Here is a 26,742-nt window from a genome sequence, read left to right as displayed (position 1 = left end):
CATGGTTAAAGAACCTTTTCAACTATTTAATAACCCTTTGAATCTATACTAATTTTGTTTTGTCCTTAAGTCTTTTCTTTCTGATATTAATCAAGACACAATAGTTTCATTTTAACTGATTGTCTGATAAGTCTTTTTTCTATCATTTTACTTTCTTTTTATTTTATTTTATTTTTTATTATTTTACTTTCAATATATGAGTATTAACTGCAAAAAACATATATTTATATTTTTTTCTTTATTCCTACAGTAGACTGTAGTCCTACTGCATATCAATACTATGCAAAATCCAAACTTCTTATCTGAGGCCTTCTCTAATTGTTCTCCAGGCTCCAGATTTACCAATCTTATTTCTTACTTTTCTTGACTTATCCCACTACTTTCCTTTTTTGGTTATCTTTCCTCTGAACACAAGGTGTTTCTCTGTCTTTGTATATGCAATTCTCTTTCCCTGTCTTGTCCTTTATATTCCTCAAAATAAGTTTATTTATTTATTTATTTTTGTGTATTTTTTTGGAGTTCGATTTGCCAACATATAGTACAACATCCAGTGCTCATCCCGTAAAGTGCCCCCCTCAGTGCGTGTCACCCAGTCACCCCATCCCACCACCATCCCACTCATTTTCTCTCCTTTCCCCTATAATCCCTTTCACTATTTTTTATAATCCCCATGTGAGTGAAAGCATATAATGTTTGTCCTCTGATTGACTTACTTCACTCAGCATAATACCCTCCAGATCCATCCATGTCTAAGCAAAGGGTGGGTATTTGTTTTTCTATTTATTGATTTATTTTTTCTTTTTTTATATAAATTTATTTTTTATTGGTGTTCAATTTGCCAACATATTGAATAACACCCAGTGCTCATCCCATCAAGAGCCCCCCTCAGTGCCCATCACCCGGTCACCCCCACCCCCCGCCCACCTCCCCTTCTACCCCTCCTAGTTCGTTTCCCAGAGTTAGGAGTCTCTCATGTTCTGTCTCCCTTTCTGATATTTCCGACTCATTTTTTCTCCTTTCCCCTTTATTCCCTTTCACTATTTTTTATATTCCCCAAATGAATGAGACCATATAATGTTTGTCCTTCTCCGATTGACTCATTTCACCCAGCATAATACCCTCCAGTTCCATCCACGTTGAAGCAAATGGTGGGTATTTGTCATTTCTAATGGCTGAGTAATATTCCATTGTATACATAAACCACATCTACTTTATCCATTCATCTTTCGATGGACACTGAGGCTCCTTCCACAGTGTGGCTATTGTGGACATTACTGCTAGAAACATCGGGGTGCAGGTGTCCCAGCGTTTCACTGCATCTGTATCTTTGGGGTAGATCCCCAGCAGTGCAATTGCTGGGTCATAGAGCATATCTATTTTTAACTCTTTGAGGAACCTCCATACAGTTTTCCAGAGTGGCTGCACCAGTTCATATTCCCACCAACAGTGCAGGAGGGTTCCCCTTTCTCTACATGCTCTCCAACATTTGTTGTTTCCTACCTTGTTAATTTTCCCCATTCTCACTGGTGTGAGGTGGTATCTCATTGTGGTTTTGATTTGTATTTCCCTGATGGCAAGTGATGCGGAGCATTTTCTCATGTGCTTGTTGGCCATGTCTATGTCTTCCTCAGCCATTAGAAACAACAAATATGGGATCCCTCGTGGCGCAGCGGTTTGGCGCCTGTCTTTGGCCTGGGGCGCGATCCTGGAGACCCGGGATCGAATACCACGTCGGGCTCCTGGTGCATGGAGCCTGCTTCTCCCTCTGCCTGTGTCTCTGCCTCTCTCTCTCTCTCTGTGTGACTATCATAAATTAAAAAAAAAAGGAAAGAAAGAAAGAAACAACAAATACCCACCATTTGCTTCAACGTGGATGGAACTTGAGGGTATTATGCTGAGTAAAATAAGTCAATCAGAGAAGGACAAACATTATATGGTCTAATTCATTTGGGGAATGTAAAAAATTGAAAAAATAGTCAAAGGGAATAAAGGGGAAAGGAGAAAAAATGAGTTGGAAATATCAGAAAGGGAGACACAACATGAGACTCCTAACTCTGGGACACGAACTAGGGGTGGGGGAAAGGTAGGTGGGCCCGGGTGTCGGCGGATGTGGGGGTGACTGCGTGAGGGGCACTGAGGGGGGCACTTGATGGGATGAGCACTGGGTGTTATTCTGTATGTTGGCCAATTGAATACCAATAAAAAATAAATTTACAAAAAAAATAAATAAAATCAATTTAGAGAAGAAAGGAGAATGTATGTATTTTTACTATTTTATGATTATAGATTTACCCTTGTAATTATAATTTATAAATAAAATTATGCTATTTCATTTTCACGTGGATTATAATTATTGCCTTACATCACTTTCTTTCAGTCTGACAAAATTCCTTAGCATTTATTGTGAGTTGGGCTTGGAGGAAACATATTCTCTCAGCTTTTGCTTATTTGGTAATATCTTTATTTCACTTTCATTTTTTAAGATAGGTATACTGGAATTTTATTCTTGTTTCATATATCTTTTATTCTTCACTTTGTGTACATTATTCTATTTGCTGTCCTCTATTCTTTTTGATGAGAAATCAGCTTTTGAATTTACTGAAGTTCTTTTGTAAGTGACTAATTTTACTCTTGCTTATTTCTTTCTTGTCTTTTGTTGTTATAATTTTTAACATGATATATCTGTGAATCTCTTTCTGTTTATTCAGCATGAAATCACTGCTCAGGGGACAAAGAAGGACAGTTGGGGTACCAGTATTTTTAGTGGCACTACATGCATGGTAGAGACTCCACTGATAAGTAGAAAAAAACCTGGGAAGAATACCGCACCTCTCAGCCACACTTTCTCAGAACTCAACCTCAGCAACAAATATTTTCATTCATGATAATAAATGGTGAAATCCTGACACTTTAAAAAATATAGCCCTCCTACTGGGAGCCTGAGGGAGAAGGTGCTCTGTTTTCTGCTTTACCAGCATGGAATGGAATTTCCATATTGCTGAATTAGAACACATGAGGGAGGGAGTTAGTCTCTATTCAGGTATCACATTCTTTGCCTTTACCAAATTTTAATAGATTTTCTTGAGTAAATTATTTTTCATTTACTGTATCTACTTCAGACCATTTCCAAAACCCTAAAATGATTGTTTTGGTTTAATAACTTGTGAAAATTTCTTCTGGGAAATGGACTCATGGAGCTCATCTCATTATGCTGGAAATCCCTCAATTCGTGTTATTCTTGTGCATTTTTTGCTTTAACACAAAAAAGCCAAGTTGAACCTCTTTGATAATGCAATCAACTGAAAAGAAGTTTGCAAAATCATTCAGTTACTAGACATTAAGTGCAATAATCTCAACAATTTACTATGCGGTAATGAGGAACCTGAAAAAAAAGTTTGTCATTCATGTAACTGTGAAATAGCTTATAATCTTATTTGAAAACAAGAATTAGAAGATATATGAAATGGATAGATAATAAACAGTGTCTGAAAGTTATCTCAATTGAATGGCATAGATGGGAATTTTCCAAATGTATTCTGTAAAATGTTAGGATTTCAGAGGGAAATGTATTTATGGTGAAATAAATTTTAGAAATGCTGCTTATAAGAATACTTCTTAGAAATTTGCAATGCATGTTTGCACATTTAGTATTCCCATAAGTGCTCCAATAAAGGAACATCTTTAAAACTATCTTATCTAGTATTTCCTAAGATATTCAACCATTGAAAACACCCCAACCAAGAATATTTAGTAAGTGCCTATGGGACACAGATTAAGAAATCCTAATGAAGATTAAAAAGTGCTTGTTAAGATTTACCTTTCTTTTCAAATCTCTTGTTTGATGTATTATTTCATATAATTTCCTGTATATCAACATTTATAATTATAGTTAACACATAAATTTTTAATTTCCTATTGTATTAAAATGGACTAAAGGGCTTATAAACTCATTGGGGACACCTGGGTGGCTCAGTGGTTGAGCATCTGCCTTCAGCTCAGGGCATGATCCCAGGGTGCTGGGATCGAGTTTCACATAGGGCTCCCTGCATAGAGCCTGCTTCTCTCTCTGCCTGTGTCTCTGCCTTTCTCCCCGTGTCTCATGAATAAAAAAAATAAAACCTTAAAAAAAAACAAACAAGATAAACTCATTGACTCTGAACAGGAAACAAGGGTGTAATATGTAGAATTTGATAAAACAGGTTGAGACAGAAAATAGGATCATTTATGTACTTTGAAGTCTTTGTTTAGTATGTCAACTAATCAGAAATTACATAAGGAATTAGGAGCAATAAATAGCTCTTGGGGAAGTAATAGGTAGATTTGTACCAAAGCAAAGAAAATGAAAGAAAAATAAGCTCATTGTGGTCATCAAGACAGTGTGGTACTGGCACAAAAACAGACACATAGATCAATGGAACAGAAGAGAGAACCCAGAAGTGGAACCTTAACTTTATGGTCAACTAATATTCGATAAAGGAGGAAAGACTATCCATTGGAAGAAAGACAGTCTCTTCAATAAATGGTGCTGGGAAAATTGGACATCCACATGCAGAAGAATGAAACTAGACCACTCTCTTTCACCATACACAAAGAGAAACTCAAAATGGAAGAAAGATCTCAATGTGAGACAAGATTCCATCAAAATCCTAGAGGAGAACACAGGCAACACCCTTTTTGAACTTGGCCACAGTAACTTCTTGCAAGATACATCCATGAAGGCAAAAGAAACAAAAGCAAAAATGAATTATTGGGACTTCATCAAGATAAGAAGCTTTTGCACAGCAAAGGATACAGTCAACAAAACTCAAAGACAACCTACAGAATGGGAGAAGATATTTGCAAATGACCTATCAGATAAAGGGCTAGTTTCCAAGATCTATAAAGAACTTATTAAACTCAACAGCAAAGAAACAAACAATCCAATCATGAAATGGGCAAAAGACATGAAGAGAAATCTCACAGAGGAAGACATAGACATGGCCAACATGCACATGAGAAAATGCTCTGCATCACTTGCCATCAGGGAAATACAAATCAAAACCACAATGAGATACCACCTCACACCAGTGAGAATGGGGAAAATTAACAAGGCAGGAAACCACAAATGTTGGAGAGAATGCGGAGAAAAGGGAACCCTCTTACACTGTTGGTGGGAATGTGAACTGGTGCAGCCACTCTGGAAAACCGTGTGGAGGTTCCTCAAAGAGTTAAAAATAGACCTGCCCTATGACCCAGCAATTGCACTCTTGGGGATTTACCCCAAAGATTCAGATGCAATGAAATGCCGGGACACCTGCACCCCGATGTTTATAGCAGCAATGTCCACAATAGCCAAACTGTGGAAGGAGCCTCGGTGTCCAACGAAAGATGAATGGATAAAGAAGATGTGGTTTATGTATACAATGGAATATTACTCACCCATTAGAAACGACAAATACCCACCATTTGCTTCAACGTGGATGGAACTGGAGGGTATTATGCTAAGTGAAGTAAGTCAATCGGAGAAGGACAAGCAGTGTATATTCTCATTCATTTGGGGAATATAAATAATAGTGAAAGGGAATAGAAGGGAAGGGAGAAGAAATGTGTGGGAAATATCAGTAAGGGAGACAGAACATAAAGACCCCTAACTCTGGGAAACGAACTAGGGGTGGTGGAAAGGGAGGAGGGCGGGGGTGGGGGTGAATGGGTGACGGGCACTGGCGGGGGGCACTTGACGGGATGAGCACTGGGTGTTATCGTGTATGTTGGTAAATTGAACACCAATAAAAAAATTAATTTATTAAAAAAGTAATAAATAAAATATCTTTTACAAAAAAAAGGAGTGGGAAATCAAAGAAATAGGCAGAAGTTGGTAAAAGAATACAAACTTTGAGTCATAAAATAAATTAGGGTCTGAGGACCTAATGTATAATATGGTGGCTATAGTGGATTACACTGTATTGTATAATTGAAAGTTGCTAAGAGAGTAGACTTAAATGATCTCACACATAAAGTATATACATGAGGTGATGGCTATGTTAATCCAATGGAATAATCTTTTTACAATGTATACCAAATCACTACTTTGTACACTTTAAATATATTTGTTGATTATACCTTCATAAACCTGGAAAAATGTTTTAAATGTATATGTATGTTTATTAACAAGGAAATATATTCATGATATGTCATTAAAAAAAAGAAAGAAAAATAAGCTCATGAAAATGTTGTTGGATCAGAAACTAAGATACTAACCTGGTTTTAGTTCATGTAGCTATGGATAAAGAATAATTTCATTTTTAGCCTCAGGTTTATACAACTAGATACCTAAAATGTAGCAGAGACACTAGTTAGCCAAGTGGCCAAAATGTAAAGAAAAAAAAGGAGGCTTGAGCCTCCCCACTTTTCTACAGTATTCCAACTCATTTGTTTGATATGTGTAGACTAGTGTACAATGTACAAAAATGATATAAACATGGTTAAATACACCTAAATAAAATTGAAGGGATACGTGTGAGCTCTAAGGAGGTGAAAAGATTTTAGGTACATAACTTTTCATGGATTAACTATCCACTATTAACTTTGATTAACTATCAAAGCTGATATTTTTACATATACTAAGCTTTTATATAGTTTGAGATCATATAAATAGAATCATGTGCTTTCCTTCTCTGTTGCTCTGACTTCTTTAACCATTTTTTTACCTTAATAAGCCTCCATTTATTCATCTTTCTATAAGTATAATAGCCACCTCATAGGATTATCACAAAAGATCATATGTACCTATATATATATATATATATATATATACAAATAAGACCACATATTTAAGACACCTGTTATATATTTGAATTTCAGTAAGTGTTAGTTTCCACATCCTCCCACTCCTACATACATCCTGAATGGACCTAAATATTTGTCCAGTAAAGAGAGTCAAAAAACATCAAAATAAGGACACCTAGATGGCTCAGTGGGTGAGTGTCTGCCTTCAGCTCAGGGTGTGATTCCAGGGTCCTGGGATCAAGTCCCACAACAGGTTCCCTGCATGGAGCCTGCTTCTCCCTCTGCCTGTGTCTCTGCCTCTCTCTCTCTTTCTCTGTGTCTCTCATAAATAAATAAATAAATAAATAAATAAATAAATAAATAAATAAATAAAATCTTTATTTTTTTATTAAAAATATCAAAATAGAGGAGAGAAAACTATTATTTATTCAACATATATATCCTACAAAATGACTAGCTCTCAAAATTGAACATGCATGAGAACCATCTGGAGGGATTAAAAAAAAACTGGACTTAAATCCCAGAATTTCTAATTCAGTAGGTCTGGGGTGGGGCCAGAGAATTTTCGTCAGATGATGCTGGTGCTACTGGTCCAGAAAAACCATTGTGAAAACCACTGAGATAGGTAGTGGGGGAAGATTAGTTACAAAATAAATATTGGTTAAATTAATAATATTAAATACAAAAGTGGTTCTTAACCTTTTTGGGGCAATGGGTATTTTTTAGTCTGATGAAAGAATTCAGGAAATTTATAGACATTTATGAGATATATCCATGTATCCAGAGGTACACATATTTTAGGTTAAAAGCCTACTCTAGAATGCAACGTGCTATATTCTTAATCTGAAGGACTTCCTACTTTTGTTCCACCCCCATCAAAAGCAGGATTACAAAGCATATTCACAGTGACTTGAACACATTCTAAACACTGAAGATGTGTCTGTAATGATGAATGAATGAATAATCATCTCTCAGATCTCTGATATCCATCTGGAGATAGGCAATATATGTTGAACCCACACCACATACACTTGTAAGACAACATAAAATGGTAAAGAGCCAACAGTGTTGATCTAGAATAGAAGAACATGCTAAAAAGTCTTCTCTCTCTTACTTCCTATACGTTTTCTGTTTTGATGATATAGAAAGGTGTTGTTTCCTACCAAAACCAATTTCCCTGGGCATATTGTCCTATTCTGCCTTCTTCATGTGAGTCCTAAATGTCTTCTTAACACCTCACCCTTTACTCCATCCGTAGAATCTGGCAGACTCCTTGAACTTCGGTTTTGACATCCTTTAACTTCTTGGTCTGCTTTGGGCCTATAGCCAAGCAAAGTCATTATGCTTCATTTTGTTTTATATGTTGATGATTTGCATAGTAAAATAAAATTACCAGCTCATTTAACATTGGGTAATCAACAGATGTCTTATCCTAATAACTTACATTACACCTAAATCAAACTTAATTTAAGTCAGTAACCAAGATAAGAAACAGGCTCAGGGACCCACTACCAAGTCACTGAACCATTTATTTTCCTGTATACTGACAATTGACAGTTATTTTAGTTAATGTTATATTTATTTATTTTTTAATATTTTATTTATTTATTCATGAGAGACACAGAGAAAGAGAGAGATAGGCAGAAATACAGGCAGAAGGAGAAGCAGGCTCCATCCAGGGAACCTGATGTGGGACTTGATCCCAGGACCCTGGGATCATACCCTGAGTTGAAGGCAGATGCTCAATCACTGAGCCACCCAGGGATCCCCTGTCATATTTATTTCCAAAGAATGTATCACCCAACATTATTTAATATTAAATCAGTGATTCCAAAATTTTTGAAGTGAACATATTATCATTAATTTCCCAGTAACCCTTTTCCCCTACTAAGAAGTATTATACATTATATGTGTTATTTTTTAGAGGAAAGCAAATGCAAATTTACTTTATTTTCAGAACTTCAATATATTCCTTGAGAAAACTCAGAAAATGATGTAATATTATTGCAAATTAAATTGTCTCTATCAGAGGGCATCTGGTTGTCTCAGCTGGCTAGGCTTCTGCCTTGGGCTCAGATCCTGGTCTCAGGGTCTTGGGATCAAGCCCTATATCAGGCTCCCTGCTCAGTAAGGAGTCTGCTTCTCCTTCTGCCCCCCTCTGCTTGTGCTTTCTCTCGCACAAACATGCTCGCTCACTCTCTCTCTCTCTCTCAAATAAATAAATAAATAAATAAATAAATAAATAAATAGATAAAATCTTTGAAAATTAATGTATGACAAAGGAGGAAAAGATAAACAATGGGGAAAAGACAATCTCTTCAACAAGTGATGCTAGGCATGACGTATCAGATAAAGGGCTAGTTTCCAAGATCTATAAAGAACTTATTAAACTCAACACCAAAGAAACAAAGAGTCCAATCATGAAATGGCAAAAGACATGAACAGAAATCTCACAGAGGAAGACATAGACATGGCCAACATGCACATGAGAAAATGCTCTGCATCACTTGCCATCAGGGAAATACAAATCAAAACCACAATGAGATACCACCTCACACCAGTGAGAATGGGGAAAATTAACAAGGTAGGAAACAACAAATGTTGGAGAGGATGCGGAGAAAAGGGAACCCTCTTGCCCTGTTGGTGGGAATGTGAACTGGTGCAGCCACTCTGGAAAACTGTGTGGAAGTTCCTCAAAGAGTTAAAAATAGATCTGCCTACGACCTAGCAATTGCACTGCTGGGGATTTACCCCAAAGATACAGATGCAGTGAAACGCCGGGACACCTGCACCCTGATGTTTATAGCAGTAATGTCCACAATAGCCAAACTGTGGAAGGAGCCTTGGTGTCCATGGAAAGATGAATTGATAAAGAAGATGTGATTTATGTATACAATGGAATATTACTCAGCCATTAGAAACGACAAATACCCACCATTTGCTTCAACGTGGTTGGAACTGGAGGGTATTATGCTGAGTGAAATAAGTCAATTGGAGAAGGACAAACATTATATGGTTTCATTCATTTGGGGAATATAAATAATAGTGAAAAGGAATAAAGGGGAAAGGAGAAAACATAAGTGGGAAATATCAGAAAGGGAGACAGAACATGGAAGACTCCTAACTATGGGATACGAACTAGGGGTGGTGGAAGGGAAGGAGGGCGGGAGGTGGGGGTAACTGGGTGGCGGGCACTGAGGTGGGCATTTGACAGGATGAGTACTGGGTGTTATCCTGTATGTTGGCAAATTGAACACCAATAAAAAATAAATTTATTATTAAAAAAAGAAGTGATGCTAAGAAAACTGGAAAGCTACATGCAAAGGAATGAAACTGCACCACTTTCTAACATTATACACAAAAATAAACTCAAAATAAATTAAAGACCTAAATGTGAGATTTGGTATCATAAAATGCCTAGAAGAAAATACAGGCAGTGATTTCTTTGACGTTGATCTTAACAATGTTTTTCTACCCTTGTCTCCTCAGGCAAGAGAAACAAAACCAAATTAAACTATTGGAACTATGCCAAAATGGAAAATTTTAACACAGTGAAGGAAACCATCAACAAACTGGAAAGGCAACTTACAGGATAGGAGTAGATATTTGCAAATGATCTATCCAATTAGGAATTAATATCCATATACAAAGAAATTATATAACTTTGGACTGAAGGGTGAAATAATCTTGATTAAATTGGGCAGACATTTTTCCAAAGAAGACAGTATGGTAAACACACACATGAAAAGATGCTGAAGATTACTAACTGTCAAACAAATGCAAATCAGAATTACAATGAAGTTTCACCTTACACGTATCAGAGTGGCTATAATCAAAAAGACAAGAAATATCAAGTGCTGTTGATGATGTGGAGGAAAATGAAACTTCATGTCCTATTAGTGGCAATGTAAATGGGTGCAGCTACTTTAGAAAACAGTATGGTGTTCCTCAAAATCTTAAAAATAGAAAAATCAGGGATGCCTGGCTGGCTCTGGTTGAGTGTCTGCCTTTGGCACAGGGCATAATCCCCGGGTCTAGGATCCAGTCACATCAGGCTCCCTGTGAGGAGCCTGTTTCTCCTTCTGCCTGTGTCTCTGCCTCTCTATCTGTGTCTCTCATGAGTAAATAATTAAAATATTTTAAAAAATAGAAAAATCATATTATCCAGTAATCACACTATTGGATATTTACCCCCATGAAAAAAATGAAAACACCAATTCAAAAAGATAGATGCAACTTTATGTTTATATATATAAAGAAAATTTAGGAATTCTTATTATTCCAACATCATCTACCTCCTTACTGAGATTCTGCTGATGTCTCCTTATTGGTTTTCTGCTTAGATGATCTGTCCATTGCTGTAAGTGGAGTATTAAGATCCTCTACTATTATTGTATTATTATTGATGTGTTTCTTTAATTTTGCTACTAATTGATTTATATATGTGGCTGCTCCCAATTTAGGGGCATAAATATCTATAATGGGTAGATCGTCTTGCTGGATAGACCATTTTATTATGATATAGTATCCTTCTTCATCTCTTATTACAGTCCTTGGTTTAAAATCTAGTTTGTCTGTTTTAAGGATGGCTACTCCAGCTTTCTTTTGATGTCCATTAGCATGATAAATGGTTCTCCACCCCCAAACTTTCAGTCTGGAGGTGTTTTATGGTCTAAAATCAGTCTCTTGTAAGCAGCATATCCATGTGTCCTATTTTTTTATTCATCCATTCTGGTACTTTATGTCTTCTGATTGGAACATTTAGTTCTTTTACATTCAGAGTAATTATTGAAAGATATTAATTTGGTGCCAATGTATTATCTCTAAAGTCACTGTTCCTGTAGATTATCTTTGTTCCTTCCCAGTCCTTGTTACTTTTGGGTTGTTTCTCTGCTCAAAGGATTCCCTTTAATATTTCTCACAAGCCTGGTTTAGTGTTCATGAATTCCTTTTGTTTTTGTTTGCCCCAGAAACTCTCTCTTTCTATTCTGAATGACAGCCTTGCTAAATTAGGTACTTGGCTGCATGTTTTTCTGTTTTAGCACCTTGAATATGTCAAGCCAGTCCTTTCTGGCCTGCCAGGTCTCTGTGGACAGGTCTTCTGCCAACCTTATGTGTCTACCATTGTAGGTTAAGGACCTCTTGTCTGGAGCTGTTTTCAGCATTTTCTCTGTATCTTTGAAATTTGAAAGCTTCACTATACTATGTCGAGGTATTGACCTATTTTTGTTGATTTTGAGGAGTGTTATCTGTGCCTTTTGGACTTGAATGCCTATTTATTTCCTCATATTAGGGAAGTTCTCAGCTACAATTTCTTCAAATAAACTTCCTGTCCCTTTCTTCTGTTCCTCATCTTCTGGGACCCTTAAAATGGGGATATTATTTCACTTAATGGATTGTTGAAATTCTCTAAGTATCCTTTCATAATCTAACATTATTTTCCCTCTCCTTTCAGTTCCCTTATTTTCCATCATTTTATATTCTATATCACTGATTCACTCTTCTGCTTCATTTATTTTTGTTTTTATGAATTCCACTTGGGACTGCATATCAGTAATAACATTTTTAATTTTGGCCTTGCTAGATTTTAGTTTTTTATTTTTACAGTAGGGGATAGTCTAGTGTTTTCTGGGGGCAGAACTGAGCAGAGATCAGAGACACAGGTAGACTGCAGACAACCTGCCTATTATTTTTTGCTGTCTGCTACAATAGATTCTGGCTTGTGGGTGACTGCTTTCCTGGGAGAGAACAGAGTAGGAGACTAAGACTTCTGCCTGTGTCTCCGCTCTCTGCTCAGTTATATTACAGAAAAGCAGTGCCTCTGCATGCATAGAGGTTTAAGTTTAAGCTTATTTTAGCTCACAGCAAAACGTTGCTAAGAGGTTTTCTGCCCTTTGTGCACACCTCTGAACCCACTGTTGAGCACTGCTCAATGGTTCCCAGCTGTCTTTTTGTCCTTGAAGAGGCAAAATATGCTTTCCAAATATCCTCTGGGAAGGAAAGTGATCTTTCCCTGTATGACCTCAGGGATTTCCTTACTGGGGCTTATTTTGCAGTCTCTACCTGCTCTGCTCTCACCCACTGTCTCCCACTGTCACCACTCCTCTTCCCTGGAGGAGAGTCTCATGGTGCACCAAGCACTATCTGGTTCCAAAAAAGAAGCCACATGGTACTTGCACAGAGGATAGAGTTTATTGTGATGCATAGAACAAAGCTAAAACCAGGTTATCGGTTGTCTGCACAAGAACATATTTTGCCTCTCTAAGGACAAAATATCTGGACAAGACTCATTCATACACAGGCTGAAATCTATTGTAGCAAACAAAGAAAAAGCAATAGTCAAGTTATTTGCAGTCTGCCATGTTCTCTTCCTCCAACTATGCAGATTTTTTCTTAATCCTCAGATCATATTCCTATTTGTTCAAAATAGCTGGATATTGATATAGCTGTGTTGGAAGGAGGAGGCAAGGCCAAGAACCGCTACAACTCCTAATGTAGATTTTTTTTTGGAGGAGTGTTAGGATTTGGAGCCGATGGCCAAGAAAAAAATCTCAAGATGTCTTCAGTGCAAACTTTTTTTTTTTTTTATTAAAGCATGGAATCAGGACCTGTGGGCAGAAAGAGCTGTTGCCACTGCTGCCTTCTGCTTCCTGCTGCCTAGGATTGTGAGGGATGACTGATTATATATACTTTGGGGTTGGAGGAAGTAAAGATAAAAGGAAGTTCCAAAAAGACTTTCATATGTTAAAGAAGACTCAGGATCCTGGAGTAGTGTTATAATCTGCCTATCTCAATTCTTTTTCTTTTTTTTGGGGGGGGGGGTACAGTATACTTTATTAATAGTACATGACAAGGTAGGGCTCCCCAAGCCCCTCCCCTCCCTCTGGGTCTAGGATGTAAATTGGAGGTCAGGAGATTCTCAGTGTGTTGGGGGATTAAGTTGGGGCAGGGACTCCCCAGCAGCTGAGGGCCTCTCTCTTCCTCTTGTTCTTGCTGGGGCTGGTGGTCCAGGAGGCTCTTACTCCTTGGAGGCCATGTGGACCATAAGGTCCACCACCTGGTTGCTGTAGCCGAATTCATACCAGAAAATGAACTTGACAAAGTGGTCATTGAGGGCAATGCCAGCCCCGGTGTCGAAGGTGGAAGAGTGGGTGTCACTGTTGAAGTCACAGGAGACAACCAGGTCCTAAGTGTAGCCCAGGATGCCCTTGAGGGGGCCCTCTGATGCCTGCTTCACTACCTTCTTGATGTCGTCATATTTGGCAGCTTTCTCCAGGCAGCAAGTCAGATCCACAACTGACACATTGGAGGTGGGGACACGGAAGGCCATGCCAGTGAGCTTCCCATTCAGCTCAGGGATAACCTTACCCACAGCCTTGGCAGTGCCAGTGGAAGCAGGGATGATGTTCTGGGCAGCCCCTCGTCCGGCATGCCACAGCTTCCCAGAGGGGCCGTCCACGGTCTTCTGGGTGGCAGTGATGACATGGACGGTGGTCATGAGGCCCTCCACGATGCAAAGTGGTCATGGATGACTTTGGCTAGAGGAGCCAAGTAGTTGGTGGTGCAGGAGGCATTGCTGACAATCTTGAGGGAGTTGTCATACTTCTCGTGGTTCACGCCCATCACAAACATGGGGGCATCAGCAGAAGGAGCAGAGAAGATGACCCTCTTGGCCCCACCCTTCAAGTGAGCCCCAGCCTTCTCCATGGTGGTGAAGACCCCAGTGGACTCCACAACATACTCAGCACCAGCATCACCCTATTTGATGTTGGCGGGATCTCGCTCCTGGAAGATGGAGATGGACTTCCCGTTGATGACAAGTTTCCCATTCTCAGCCTTGACTGTGCGGTGGAATTTGCTGTGGTAGAATCATACTGGAACATGTACACCATGTAGTTGAGATCAATGAAGGGGTCATTGATGGCGACAATATCCACTTTGCCAGAGTTAAAAGCATCCCTGGTGACCAGGCGCCCAATACGGCCAAATCCATTCACTCCGACCTTCACCATCATGTCTCGGGGACGAGGCTGGCACTGCACCAGAAGATGCGGCTGTCTGTCGAATGGGGAGGAGCAGAGATCTAAATTATTTTTCAATGGGCTACTGGTTATAAGGACATTTAATTTCATCTACATTTACCTCTGCCTTTGTTTCTTACATCATTCTGCTATATTAACTCTGCCCTAGCTGGGTAGTACAACCATTTTAACATTTTTCTTTCAATTCATGAGCTAGCATGAAGTGTTTTGCCATTTCTTTGTGTCATCTTCAATTTGATAAATTTGAAATAGCCCTTTTCAGTGATAGCCATATTTCTTAAACATTATTATACTTTTAGTACATTTCTAATGTCTAATTAGTTCATTGTTACTGACAACTGAGTATAGTATAGCTATACCACAAAGGTGCATGAAGAGTTGGCAAAAAATGATGTTACTACTATAGTGTTTGATCTGATTCAGCATCAATTTTTAATCCAATATTATTAATTTTTAAGATTTTATTTATTTATTCATGAGAGACACAGACTGAGAGAGAGAGACAGAGACACAGGCAGAGAGAGAAGTAGGCTCCACGCAGGGAGCTTGATGTGGAACTCACTCCCAGGACTCCAGGATTACGCCCTGGGCCAAAGGCAGGCGCCAAACCGCTGAGCCACCCAGGGATCCCCCTTAATCCAATATTATTATTTCAACATGATCCCATGTAGAATATTCTAAGTATCTTAGCAGATACATAACCACAGATTAAAATTAATTGAAGAGGTCAAGTAGTTTGCATATGCTATGAGGTATATATTTTTATTATCAAAGTTACACATGCACATTATAAAAAATTTCAAACAGCATAAAAGAATATAAAGTTATAATTAAGTGTCATCTATTTTCAAATATATTACTTTATATTGATAAGTAATGAAACATTTTGTGGCCAAAGGAACAAATAAATAAATACTACAATTTTTTATGTGTATGAACAATAGTATTTTGAAAGGATAAAAGAATCATATTATACTCTGTGAAGATAAATAAAAAGGGGCTTAACCAAAAGGTACCTGATAATGCCAAGTATAGCTATAGATAATATAATTTTCCAAAGTTGATTGGACATGTATACACCTGAATTCAGTAAAGATTCCTTATATTTCTCTATTAAGAAACATTTTAAATTTCTGGGAAGAGAAATATTACTTTAGAAAGGAAAACTTAAAGTAAGATATATATTGGAAGCTATAAAACATTTAATTTTGTTTAGATAACATCAATGAAATATCATAGACAAAAGAATCAAGCTTATTAATTGCATACATTATTTTTATTCATTTTTTAATTAAAATTCAATTTGCCAACATATAGTATAACACCCAATGCTCATCCAATCACATAGCCCTCGTCAGTGCCCATCACCCAGTTATTCCATCCCCCAGCCACCTCCCCTTCCACAACCCTTCGTTTCCCAGAGTCAGAAGTCTCTCATGGTTTGTCTTCTTCTCTAATTTTTCCCACTCAGTTACTCTCCTTTCCCTCATAATCTCTTTCACTATTTCTTATATTCCATGTCTGAGTGAAACCATATGATGAATGTCCTTCTCCAATTGGCTTATTTCACTCAGCATAATACCTTCCAGTTCCATCTATGTAGAGGCAAATGGTGGGTATTCATCTCTTCTGATGGCTGAGGAATATTCCATTGTAAATATATACCACATCTTCTTTATCCATTTATCTGTTGAAGGACATTGTGACTCCTTCCACAGTTTGGCTATTGTGGACATCGCTGCTATGAACACTGGGGTGCAGGTGTCCCGGCATTTCATTACATCAGTATTTTGGGAATAAATACCCAGTAGGGCAACAGCTAGGTCGTAGGGTAGCTCTATTTTTAAGCTTTTGTTCTTATTTCTTGAAGAACCTCCACACTGTTTTCCAGAGTGGCTGTACCAGTTTTCATTCCCACTAACAGTGCAAGAAGGCTCCCCCTTCTCTACATCCTCCCTAACAATTGATGTTTCCTGTCTTGTTAATTTTTGCCATTCTCACTGGTGTGAGGTGGTATCTCATAGTGGTTTTGATTTGTATTTCACTGATGGCAAGTGATGTGGAGCATTTTCTCATGTGCTTGCTGGCCATGTGTATGTCTTCTTCATCACAGAGTTGGAACAAATAATATTAAGATTCGTATGGAATCAGAAATGACCCTGAAGGGCAGCCCTGGTGGTACAGTGGTTTAGTGCGGCCTGCAGCCCGGGGTGTGGTCCTGGAGACCCAGAATCGAATCTCACCTCAGGCTCCCTGCATGGAGCCTGCTTCTCCCTCTGCCTGTGTCTCTGCTTCTCTCTCTCTCTCTCTCTCTCTCTCTGTCTCTATAAATAAATAAATAAATAAATAAATAAATAAATAAATAAATAAAATCTTAAAAACGTATTCTGTTTAAAAATGACCCTGAATAGCCAGAGGAGTATTGAGAAAGAAAACCAATGCTGGGGGTGTCACAATGCCAGATTTCATGCTGTATTACAAAGCTGTGCTCATCAATACAGTATAGTACTGGCACAAAAATAGACATATAGCTCAATAGAACAGAAGAGAGAATGCAGAAATGGGCATTCAACTCTATGGTCAACTAATATTCAACAAAGCAGGAAAGAATATCCAGTGGAAAAAGGACAGTCTATTCAAAAAATGATATTGGGAAAATTGGACAGCCATGTGCAGAAGAACGAAACTAGACCATTCTCTTATACCACACACAAAGATAAACTCAAAATGGATGAAAGATCTAAATGTAAGACAAGAATCCATCAAAATCCTAGAAGAGAACACAGGCAACATGCTTTTTGAACTTGGACACAGTAACTTCTTGCAACACACATCTATGAAGACAAAGGAAACAAAAGCAAAAATGAACTATTGGGAATTAATCAGGATAAAAAGCTTCTGCACAGCAAAAGAAACAGTCAACAAAACTAAAGGACAACCTACAGAATGGGAGAAGATATTTGCAAATGACCTATCAGATAAAGGGCTAGTATCCAAGATCTATAAACAACTTATCAAACCCAACACTCAAGAAACAAGAAATCCAATCATGAAATGGGCAGAAGACATGAACAGAAATTTCCCCAAAGAAAACATACACATGGCAGACGTTTAGTTTGTATAGGCTCCATGGTGATTCTTGAAGTATCTTACTATTTATTGTTGTGATTTTAAGGGTAGAATGCAGTATTCTCCATATGTTATTTTCATTTCCTCATTGCATTTTCATGTCCTTTCTTTTTCTTATTTCTTCTCAAGATGTCTATAAAACAGTTTTATGTATTTACATTTTTAAATTTGTGATAGGCAGTTTTTGAGTTGTAAAAATAATGATCTCACTGCACCTCTTATGTTTTTCCATTCTATTCTAGTAATCTTACAAGAATCAAATTTATAAAAATTATAGGAAATACAGAAAAACTGGATAAATGAAATTATGATTCAGATGTTTTATTTTATTTTATTATTTTTTAAATATTTTATTTATTTATTCACAAAAGACAGAGAGAGAGAGAGGCACAGACACAGGCAGAGGGAGAAACAAGCTCCATGCAAGGGGCCTGACGTGGGACTCGATCCTGGGACTCCAGGATCACACCCTGGGCCAAAGGCAGGCTCTAAACTGCTGAACTACCCAGGGATCCCCGATTCAGATTTTTTAAAAGTTGCACTGTTTTTGGATGCCTTTACTCTCAGTGCTTCAGAATGTGACTGTATTTAGAGATAAGACATTCAAAGAGGTAATTAAAATGAGACTATTTGGGTAGGTCCCAATACAATCTGACTAGTGTCTTTAGAAAAAGAGCAAATTTGGGCACAATGAAAGAACCCTAGCATGCGGCAGACAAAAGGCCATAAGAGGACAAGGCAAAAAAGTAGACATCTGGAAGCCAAAGAAAGACCTTAAAAGAAATAAAATTTGCTGATGACCTTGACCCTGGACTTCTAGCTTCTTGAACTGTGAGAAAATTCATTTCTATTGTTTATGCCACTCCATCAGTTGTATTTTGTTATAGAAGCCCTAACAAATTAATATGCCCAGTATTTCTAGGGCCATTAATTTGCAGCACAGTAAACAATTCAGCATATTAGACATCTCTATCTTTAAAATCCCTTGGACGCCACTGGGAATTTCTCATTGGCCATTTCTTTCATTATTGATCTGGATTCTGTCTCTTTGTGCACCTGATATTTTTCACATATTTTTCAGATTTCTCTTCTCCATTTTTTTTCTGGCACCTCATACCCACTCTTAGGCTGTGCCTAGAAATTCAGAACAACCCTCAATTCATTATGCAAAGTAATTCACTTCTCCAATTCTTTCCTCCTGCCATTTTCTTTTCTGTAATGGGCTCTTGTTATAGGAAGAAAACTCATTTAAGTTACTCTAGTAAATAAAGAGCAGAGGATTCCAGATATAAATTGTTCACCTAAAATAAATGTGTTTCTTATATCATAGAGTATCAAATAAATATATAAGTAAAACTCATGATTAACTACTATGAAAGAACAGAAAAGAGTATGACTAGAAAGCTATGTGATTTATTAAAGATATTTTAATAGGATGAGCTGATTTTGGATTATATATTTTAGAAGATACTTTTGAATAAGTGACTTTTAAGCTGAAATCTAAAGGATATTTATGGTTTAGTCAAGTGAAAAGTTGTCAAAAGTCCTATCCAAGAATAGAAAACCAAATCTGTGAAATCTCTGGTATGGAAAGAATTTGGTTTATTTAAGGGACTGAAGTCAGTGTGGTTAAAATTCAGTGAGCTGAAGATAGAATCAATCAAGGTGATGCTAGAGAATGCAAACATTAGGCAAGGCATCTGGGTGCACACATTACTTCTCTTTTCTAAATACCATTAAAGTCAATTTCAAAAAAATTTATATTTAGCGATATCCCAAAGAAAGATGATCTTGAATGGCTTCTTACTGATTGGGGTGTCCCATAGATGCATTTTTATGTTTTGCCCTGATAAGTATGAACCATATCAAGTAGAATTTTATCAGCCATAGCAAATTTTGTATTTTTAAAATTTATCTTAACTACAATGGAAAGTCTTTGAAATATGATTATCAATATCACCAGGTATCTCTCTTAGCATAGTTTCTATTTTCTTTACAATCTAATCCATTCCCTCCAGACAAGCTCCATCTTATCATGTTAGGAGAGATGTGCTCAAGTATGGTCTGACCAGCACAGCATAGATTTAGAATACCATGTTCCTTTTCTGTACTTCAAACTCTTGATAATTTACTGAAGATCATATTGGTTATTTTTGCAGTCACATTCAATTATTGAGTGAGAGAATCAGACTTTTAGAATGTCCAGGAACCATTAAAATATTTTAACCCAATTACCTAAGTCTGTAAATGAAGAAACTGAAGCTCAGAGGATGAATTTATAATAAAATCCTGAAGTAATTTTCATATTGTAATAAAACATCTCACTATATTTTTTATTTGTTCAATTGGAAGTATATATTAAATCTCTTTTGATAAGATTTGGTCATTTTTTCCAGTCCATTAAAATATTTTTGCATATTAATTAATTAAAACCATATGTTTGACTACCCTCTCAGCTTCACTGCATTTGTGAATGACCATCCCTGTCCCAATCGATCTTTCCCAACTACTACATATAAAACAAAATAAGGCAGAAGACAGATCATGGCCACACCATAAGAGATATTCTTCTACTGAGACCTTGTAACATTAATTCTTTTTTTTAATTTTATTAATTCTTTATCTAGTTATTCAACTAGTTACAGTTCCTTATGTGTTTCATTGACTTGCCTGTACATGTTATACAACCAAACTAGCTAATCTCTTTACTGTATTCCACATGACAGTCCTTTCTATTCAGTGTAATTAATTGCATATTCAATTTACTTAGCTTGGAATGATTTCACTCATCTCTCAAGATTTCTTTTTTTTTAAATTTTATTTATTTATTCATGAGAGACACACAGAGAGAGAGGAAGAGACACAGGCAGAGGGAGAAGCAGGCTCCATGCAGGAAGCCTGATGTGGGACTCGATCTTGGGTCACCAGGAACACTCCCTGGGCTGAAGGCAGCGCTAAACCGCTGAGCCACCTGGGCTGCCCTTAATATTTCTTTATCCTTTAATACTCAAACTTTCTTTATGTAGATTTCCTAAATGACTTCAATCCTCAGTGACTTGTCTTTTTAAGATTTGCCTTTTTTGAGGCAGAAAGAAAGAAAAAGAGAGAGAGAACACATGAGTGGGGAAGAGGCAGAAGGAAAGGGAGAGAAGTTGACTCCCCACTGAGCACAGAACTTGACTGACCCATGGCTTGATCTTAGGAACCTGAGATCATAACTTGAGCTGAAACCAAGAGTCAGATGCTAGTGGACTGAGTCACCCAGACACTCTGTGACTTCATTTTTTAAGGGAAGTTCATATCTTTTTTTAAAAAATTATTTATTTATTCATGAGAGACAGAGAGAAAGAGAGAGAGAGAGAGAGAGAGGCAGAGACACAGGCAGAGGAAGAAGCAGGCTCCACGCAGGAAGCCTGATTTGGGACTCAATCCAGGGTCTACAGGATCACGCCCCGGACTGAAGGTGGCGCTAAACTGCTGAGCCACCGGGGCTGCCCAGAAGTTCATCTCCTTTTCTATTTCTAGTATCCACTGTACTGCTCAATACATTTGTATACTATCTCTTTCTTCCTCTGTTTTGTGTGTAAATATTGTACCATTATAATTTTTTTAAGATTTTAAGAATTTATTTACTCATGGGAGATACAGAAAGAGGGGCAGAAACATAGGCAGAGGGAGAAGCAGGGTCCCTGCTGGAAGCCTGATGCAGAACTAGATCCTGGTACCCTGGGATCAGGACCTGAGTCTAAGGCAGTTGCTCAACCACTGAGCCACACAGGCATCCCGTATCATTAACTTTTTTCAAGACACTGGACTAGCCTCGTGAACTGTGATAAATAAATGTCCATTATTTAAGTTACCCAGTCTTTGGTGTTTCATTTTAACAACACATGCAGACTAACACAATAGCTAAAATGCTCTTGAGAAACAATCACACTGGGACACCTGGGTGGCTCAGTGGTCAAGCATCTGCGGTTGGCTCAGGTCATGATGCTGGGATCCTGGGATTGAGGCCTGCATCAGGCTACCTGTGGAAAGCCTGTTCTCCCTCTGACTGTGTCTGCCTCCCTCTGTGTCTCTCATGAATAATTAAAATCTTCAAAAAAACCCAAAATAATCATACTAACTAAAACAAAATAATAAAACCTTCTGTATAGCTACAATAACCAGATTGTGTTCTATTGGCAGAAAAAGTCACACATAAATAGACCAGTGGAACAAAGTAGAGAACCCAGAAGCAGATACACAAAAACATGCCCACTTGGTTTTTGACAAAGTTATAAAAGCAAAACGAGGAAAGGATAATTCTTTCAACAAATAATGTCAGAGAACTGGACATCTGTAGTAAAAAAGAAATAAATTTGATCTACATCTCACACTATATACACAAAGCAACTCAAAATGAATAATGCAAGTAAATATAAAATATGGAACCATAAAAGTTTTAGGGAAAAAATAGAAAAAAGTTTTTGGAATCTAGTGCTAGACAAAGTTTGCAGAGTTGACACTAAAAGCATGATCTATAAAAGGAAAATTTGATGAACTGGATTTGGTCAAAGTTAAAAACTTTTGCTCTATGAAAGTGCTCCTTAGGAGGATGAAAAGACAAGCTACAGAGAAAATATTTGAAACCACATATCAGACAAAGGATTAGACCCTGGGAAAATTCAAATTTAAATCTCAATGAGCTATGAGGAAAAACTATCAAAAAGGCTAAAGTAAGAAAGAATGGCAACTCCAAGTGTTTGTGAGGAGGTGGAGAAAGCAATTTTTTGTTCATGACAGGTAGCTGATACATATTCATTGAATTAAATTATCTGTTCAAACCTGGATACATGTGCTTATGTCTCATTGAGCTGAATGCAAATATCTATAGAAATAGCAAATATATTGATGCTCAAAATTTATACTCAGTAATTTTCTAAGTTATTTATAGTTAATTTTATATTTAATTCAACAGTCAAATCTAAACCAGATCATTAAATTCAACATATATATTGAGTAATTCATGTGAAAGACAGGTTACCGAGATGCATAAAGTAGCATATATTAATATAAATGTCTTCTCTGTGAAATTGCTAAGAGAATATACACACTACATATGTATATAATCATTGTTTGAATTAATTTTTAAAGCCAAATTATGATGATAGATAACTGATTTTGTAGGTCTGACTTGTTTTTTCTTTATAATAAATTTATTTTTTATAGGTTTTCAATTTGCCAACATATACAATAACACCCAGTGCTCATCCCGTTAAGTGCCCCCCTCAGTGCCCGTCACCCATTCACCCCCACCTCCCCCCCTACTCCCCTTCCACCACCCCTAGTTAGTATCCCAGAGTTAGGAGTCTTTACGTTCTATCTCCCTTTCTGATATTTCCCACATGTTCTTCTGCCTTCAATTTTATTCCCTTTCACAATTATTTATATTCCCCAAATGAATGAGAACATACGCTGTTTGTCCTTCTCCGATTGACTTATTTCACTCAGCATAATACCCTCCAGTTCCAACCACGTTGAAGCAAATGGAGGGTATTCGTCATTTCTGATGGCTGAGTAACATTCCATTGTATACATAGACCACATCTTCTTTATCAAATCATCTTTCGATGGACACCGAGGCTCCTTCCACAGTTTGGCTATTGCGGACATTGCTGCTAGAAACATCGGGGTGCAGGTGTCCCGGCGTTTCATTGCATCTGTATCTTTGGGGTAAATCCCAGGGCAATTGCTGGATCTTAGGGCAGGTCTATTTTTAACTCTCTGAGGAACCTCCACACAGTTCTCCAGAGTAGCTGCGCCAGTTCACATTCCCACCAACAGTGTAAGAGGGTTCCCTTTTCTCTGCATCCTCTCCAACATTTGTTGTATCCTGCCTTGTTAATTTTCCCCATTCTCACTGGAGTGAGGTGGTATCCCATTGAGGTTTTGATTTGTATTTCCCTGATGGCAAGTGATGCAGAGCATTTTCTCATGTGCATGTTGGCCATGTCTATGTCTTCCTCTGTGAGATTTCACTTCATGTCTTTTGCCCATTTCATGATTGGACTGTTTGTTTCTTTGCTGTTGAGTTTACTAAGTTTTTTATAGATCTTGGAAACTAGACCTTTATCTGACATGTCATTTGCAAATATCTTCTCCCATTCTGCAGGTTGTCTTTAGGTTTTGTTGACTGTGTCCTTTGCTGTGCAAAAGATTCTTATCTTCATGAAGTCCCAATAGTTCATTTTTGCTTTTGTTTCTCATGCTTTCATGGATGTATCTTGCAAGAAGTTACTGTGGCCAAGTTCAAAAAGGGTGTTGCTTGTGTTCTCCTCTAGGATTTTGATGGAATCCTATCTCACATTTTGATCTTTCATCCATTTTGAGGTTATCTTTGTGTATGGTGAAAGAGAGTGGCCTAGTTTCATTCTTCTGCATGTGGATGTCCAATTTTCCCAGCACCATTTATTGAGGAGACTGTCTTTCTTCCAATGGATAGTCTTTCCTCCTTTATTGAATATTAGTTGACCATAAAGTTCAGGGTCCACTTCTGGGTTCTCTACTCCGTTCCATTGATCTATGTGTCTGTTTTTGTGCCAGTACCACACTGTCTTGATGACCACAGCTTTGTAGTACAACCTGAAATCTGGCATTGTGATGCCCCCAGATATGGTTTTCTTTTTTAAAATTCCCCTGGCTATTCGGGGTCTTTTCTGATTCCACACAAATCTTAAAATAATTTGTTCTAACTCTCTGAAGAAAGTCCATGGTATCTTGATAGGGATTGCATTAAACAGGTATATTGCCCTGGGTAACATTGACATTTTCACAATATTAATTCTGCCAATCCATGAGCATGGAATATTTTTCCATCTCTTTGTGTCTTCCTCAATTTCTTTCAGAAGTGCCTTAAGGTTTTTAGGGTATACATCCATTACTTCTTTGGTTAGGTTTATTCCTAGGCATCTTATGCTTTTGGATGCAATTGTAAATGGGATTGACTCCTTAATTTCTCTTTCTTCAGTCTCATTGTTAGTGTATAGAAATGCCATTGATTTCTGGGCATTGATTTTGTATCCTGCCACGCTACCAAATTGCTGTACGAGTTCCAGCAATCTTGGGGTGCAGGCTTTTGGGTTTTCTATGTAAAGTATCATGTCATCGGCGAAGAGGGAGAGTTTGACTTGTTCTTTGCCAATTTGAATGCCTTTAATGTCTTTTTGTTGTCTGATTGCTGAGGCTAGGGCTTCCAGTAAGAGGTTGAATAGCAGTGTTGAGAGTGGACATCCCTGTCTTGTTCCTGATCTTAGGGGAAAGGCTCCCAGTGCTTCCCCACTGAGAATGATATTTGCTGTGGCTTTTCATAGATGGCTTTTAAGATGTTGAGGAAAGTTCCCTCTGTCCCTACACTCTGAAGAGTTTTGATCAGGAATGGAAGCTGTTTTTTGTCAAATGCTTTCTCTGCATCTAATGAGAGGATCATATGGTTCTTGGTTTTTCTCTTGCTGATATGATGAATCACATTGATTGTTTTACGAGTTTGAACCAGCCTTGTGTCCCGGGAATAAATCCTACTTGGTCATGGTGAATAATTTTCTAAATGTATTGTTGGATCCCATAGGATAGTATCTTGTTGAGAATTTTTGCATCCATGTTCATCAGGGATATTGGTCTGTAATTCTCCTTTTTGGTGGGGTCTTTGTCTGGTTTTGGAATTAAGGTGATGCTGGCCTCATAGAACGAATTTGGAAGTACTCCATCTCTTTCTATCTTTCCAAACAGCTTTAGTAGAATAGGTATGATTTCTTTTTTAAACACTTGATAGAATTCCCTTGGGAAGCCTGGACTGGCCCTGGACTCTTGTGTCTTGGGAGGTTTTTGATGACTGCTTCAATTTCCTCCCTGGTTATTGGCCTGTTCAGGTTTTCTATTTCTTCCTGTTCCAGTTTTGGTAGTTTGTGAATTTCCAGGAATGCGTCCATTTCTTCTAGATTGCCTAATTTATTGGTGTATCGCTGTTCATAATATGTTTTTAAAATTGTTTGTATTTCCTTGGTGTTGGTAGTGATCTCTCCTTTCTCGTTCATGATTTTATTAATTTGAGTCTTCTCTCTCTTCTTTTTAATAAGGTTGGCTAATGGTTTATCTATCTTATTAATTCTTTCAAGGAACCAACTCCTGGTTCTGTTGATCTGTTCCACAGTTCTTCTGGTCTCGATTTCGTTGGGTTCTGCCCAAATCTTAATTAACTCTCTTCTTCTGCTGGGTGTAGGATCTATCTGCTGTTTTTTCCCTAGCTCCTTTATGTGTAAGGTTAGCTTTTGTATTTGAGTTCTTTCCAGTTTTTGAATGGACGTTGTATTGCGATGTATTTCCCCTTTAGGACTGCTTTTGCTGCATCCCAAAGATTTTGAATGGTTGTATCTTCATTCTCATTAGTTTCCATGAATCTTTTTAATTCTTCCTTAATTTCCTGGTTGACCCTTTCATCTTTTAGCAGGATAGTCCTTAACCTCCACGTGTTTGAAGTCCTTCCAAACTTCTTGTTGTGATTTAGTTCTAATTTCAAGGCATTATGGTCTGAGAATATGCAGGGGACGATCCCAATCTTTTGGTATCGGTTCAGACCCGATTTGTGACCCAGTATGTGGTCTCTTTTGGAGAAAGTTCCATGTGCACTTGGGAAGAATGTGTATTCAGTTGTGTTTGGATGTATAGTTCTGTAGATATCTGTGAAATCCATCTGGTCCAGTGTATCATTTAAAGCTCTCGTTTCTTTGGAGATGTTGTGCTTAGAAGACCTATCGAGTATAGAAAGCAC

General features: G+C 37.7%; 1 pseudogene; it reads right to left on the bottom strand.

The window, feature by feature from the left end:
* Positions 1 to 13,633: 13,633 nt before the first annotated feature.
* Positions 13,634 to 14,814, bottom strand: LOC144307599 (glyceraldehyde-3-phosphate dehydrogenase pseudogene; annotated as a pseudogene).
* Between the last annotated feature and the right edge of the window lie 11,928 nt (positions 14,815 to 26,742).

The sequence above is a fragment of the Canis aureus genome, chromosome X, assembly GCF_053574225.1.
Source record: "Canis aureus isolate CA01 chromosome X, VMU_Caureus_v.1.0, whole genome shotgun sequence".
Classification (NCBI taxonomy): Eukaryota; Metazoa; Chordata; class Mammalia; order Carnivora; family Canidae; genus Canis; species Canis aureus.
This window is presented reverse-complemented; position numbering and strand designations above follow the sequence as displayed.